Below are 4,392 nucleotides of genomic sequence, written 5' to 3' on the forward strand. Positions count from 1 at the left end.
TATGAAAATGATAAGGATTACGGTTAGGTGATGACTTTGTATGATAATGATAATGTAATCGTGAAGTGATACATGAATTCATGTAGAAGATATATGATAATAGAGATGATGACGATGCAGATGTACGTGGGTGTGTATAATGAGGACAGTCGAAATATGGGATGATACAAATAGAATACGTATTAAAAACAGAAAAGTATTGACAGGAGGATGGTTGGGTATGTTGAGTTTAAACGAAGGGTCGTGGGTTCAATCCCCGGTTATGGCAAAATTATTTTTAATTAACAACAAAAATGTTGGGCCATGACTAGTATTTCTCTGTTGGGCTTCGATTTCATTTGGGACGAATTCTATTTTAATGTATGTTGGGCCGAAGGAAACTAGTTAAATATATATGGTATACGGGTTATATCAGAAAAACTAGGTAGCAGGAATGGTTAAGGGTGTTAGCGGTATAGCGAGAGTTCACGGGTTCAAGTCCTAGCAAGGACAGATTTGTTATTATTTTGGAGATCACACCCTTAAGGTAGTTTCTATTATTATTAATGTTATTATCATTATTATTTTTGTTATTATTATTATTATTAAGTATTGTTATTATTATTATTATGGTCATTAAAAATTATTATTACTAATACAAGTAGTAAATAAATTTTATTATTAATACGATTATAATTACAATGATGATATATATATATATATATATATATATATATATATATATATATATATATATATATATATATATATATATATATATATATATATATTTTACTAAAATTAATATCATTACTAATATGTGTGTTATTATTATTAACATGTATAGGATTATTATTATCATTATTAACGATATCATTTTTATTATTATTAGTATTATCATTGTTAATGAAGTTATTATTATTAGTAACTCATTAATATAAAAACTATCATTTCTAACAAATAAATATTTTTATACAAAATATATTTAGTACACATACTATAACGATATTAAAATCTCATATAACTACATATTAACATTATATAGATAAATATATATTTTTATCATGCATAAACCCTAAAATAAATTGTTATATTAGCTATATAAAATATATAAACTAAACATATTAAATGTATCTATATAACATATGAGATAACAAGTATGTTATTAATAATAATATATATAAACTTGTTCGATTACGATTATATGTTTTAATAGATATACAAATGATATAGGTTAGTGAATCCGAGGCCAACCTTATACTTGTTCAATGATGTTATATGTATTTTACTACAAAATACAGTATGGTGAGTTTCATTTTCCTTTTTACCCTTTACATTTTTGGGCTGAGAATACATGCGCAACTTTTATAACTGTTTTACGAAATAGACACAAGTAATCGAACTGCATTCTATGATAGAATTATCTGGGGTTGGGATTGATTATTATGGCACGTATTATCACTGGTTTATTTCGGTTTGAGCGAATGAGCTCCCTAGTTGAATGAATGGTTTTGTATTTTGGCACCGGTTGTCCTATATTTTATATACATGTGTTCAGCCGTGGGGGAGTAAAGACCGGCACAGAGGTTCTATATTTTGAAGGCACATGTATTCAGCCGTGGAGTGAAAGACCGGCACAGACGGTTACTATTATATTTTGGAATCCTCACTAGGTGTTCTTCATATGAATGATATTTTTGTACAGTTGGAATGGGACTTATGTACGACGTTTTATAATACTTAAAATCTTGTGGTCTATTAAAATGATGAAAATGAAATGATTACTATAAACTAATGAACTCACCAACCTTTTGGTTGACACTTGAAAGCATGTTTATTCTCAGGTTTGAAAGAAATCTTCCGCTGTGCATTAGCTCATTTTAAGGATATTATTTGGAGTCAATCATGACATATTTCAAAAGACGTTGCATTCAAGTCGTTGAAGTTCATTAGAGATTATTATTAAGTAAATAATGGATTAGGTCATTTATAGTTTGGATATTATGAAATGGTATGCATACCTGTCAACTTTCGTTGTAAGGAAAGTTTGTCATTTAAAAACGAATGCAATGTTTGTAAAATGTATCATATAGAGGTCAAGTACCTCGCGATGTAATCTTATGTTATTGTATTCGTCCCTATGGATTGGGTCGGGTCGTCTCAAATAATTTAACACAAAAATGAATGAAGAAAAGGCAAAGAGGTGATGGAAAACCGTGTGTACTTTTAAATTTTATAAACGCAGCGAAACATGAAAATAAACATATTTTATTTAATAATAAACGTCTTTTATTATTTACAATAAACTTTCAAGTAAAACATTCACACGATTAACGATCCCAACAAGATCCAATTACACTACTAATAATTGTCAAATAATATATTCACAAAGAGGAGTTTAGATATACCTTTAGCGAGCGATGCAAAAGCGGTAAAATCAACTGTCCATGTCTAGGTTGAAACATATATTCAAAGTGTATGAATATCTCTATGGTTGATCCACACAGCACGTCGAGCAACACCAATCGGATGCTAGTCCGTTTATAACCCGAAAACAATATCATATATTGTTTAATAATGAAAAGCAAGATAAAATCATAACTTTCCTTAGACTCCTTTGTTGATGTCTCAGTAGTCAACAACCATCGAAGAACAATAAAATAACTCCTTTATTTTATTCTTACGACAAACCCTTTTGATCTTAACGTATTTATATTTTGAGAAAACAAAATTATGAAACCTTTTGTGACTCTCACCAGCCACCAATAACCAAGGAGGATTTGGTTTTAATTTTCCTTTCTTATTTTGTTCGCACATTGACAGGAGAAAAGGGAGACTACTCTCTTTGTTTTTGTTATTCAACTCTATATATAAAACTTGATATCCATTATTTTATTTATCATGATTGTACCATATAATATAAAGTGTGTCTTAGGTGAGAAAAATAAAACTCCATTTGTTTTCTTTCTTTAGTTGTTGTACCGAATCCACCAAGTAAAACAACTAGACCTCTATTACTTGTATTTTATATTTCATTTGTTTTCTATTAACATAAAACCAAAAACTTTTCAACCACTAAAGATGAAAAATTTAATAATTCAATTCTCATTAAATATTTTATATTTAATTAAATCTTATTTAATTAAATCATGCTTTTCAAATTGTAGGTTATAAATTATATATCAACAATATATAATAATTGGTGTCTAAATGTTAAAGTGTGTGACCCCATAGGCCTGTACATAATCGGTAGTATAGATTTGTGGTATGACGTGCACACTGAAACAACAAACTCCCACTTGTGCATGACATAACATCTAGAAAACTATACCAACATATATTGGCGTCTAGCAACACGTCAATGCCCCCGGAAATATACAAGTGTTTGTTTCAGCTAAACGAACTATCATTATTATTAAAAATGAATTTAATGATTGAGTGTCTATTGTCCCTTTATTGCCGATACCGAGTTGACATGAGACATGGATCCAGTCATTCTCATTTGTCAACCATTTATGATTCTCGATTTAGAAAATTTGAATGTGATCACCAAGTTAAAATTGATCTACAATCAATATAGCTTGGATGCGGCCGTGTAAATATCCATTCACTTTCATCGAGGGGCCTAGTGGTATCATACTCTCACATAGAGGAATAAATCCCATTTTGATTATATGCGTTCGTCATGTACTTCACATCATACCCAATGATGGCATTTATAACTACCATGTTCAGGATAGCGTTTAACCATATCAAAGTATAATGTGTCACACAATCGAAAACTAACATATACACCTCAGGTCTAAGGACACAAAGACATAACCATTATGAGATTCACTATTGACGACGATCCATGTAGTGACATCTCATGATTGGGTCAGTCCAATATTCATCGTTAATGAATACATATGAATTTTGGCTTCAACAAGTTAACTATTCATCATCAATGAATATAACCAACATTCATAATAATCTTAATTCATGTTATTCCCATAACATGACCGATTATGGAGATTTAGAATAATCAACAACTATTCATGGATTAAACATGCTAATATAGAACACAGTAATATAAATGAAAACGACCATACCGAGTATCTCAATTCATTAAGATAAAACTGCTTAATGTTCCAAAAATATCCAAATACTAAATTACAAATGAAAAAGATTAGTAGCTTAACGAAGTCCAATATTACTAGCATGATCATCATGCTTGTTGTGCATCAAGGGCTTCGTGAACGGGTCAGCCACGATATTATATGTATGAACCTTAAGAATGCTAATTTCATTCCCCACAATGACTTCACGAATGTAGTCAAACTTTAGAAGAATGTGTCGCATACTTTTATACATGTGATTCTTTCAGAAGTGTTATAACAACCGAACTATCACAATTATCTTTATAGAAGATTT

This window comes from Rutidosis leptorrhynchoides, chromosome 8, assembly GCF_046630445.1.
Source record: "Rutidosis leptorrhynchoides isolate AG116_Rl617_1_P2 chromosome 8, CSIRO_AGI_Rlap_v1, whole genome shotgun sequence".
Classification (NCBI taxonomy): Eukaryota; Viridiplantae; Streptophyta; class Magnoliopsida; order Asterales; family Asteraceae; genus Rutidosis; species Rutidosis leptorrhynchoides.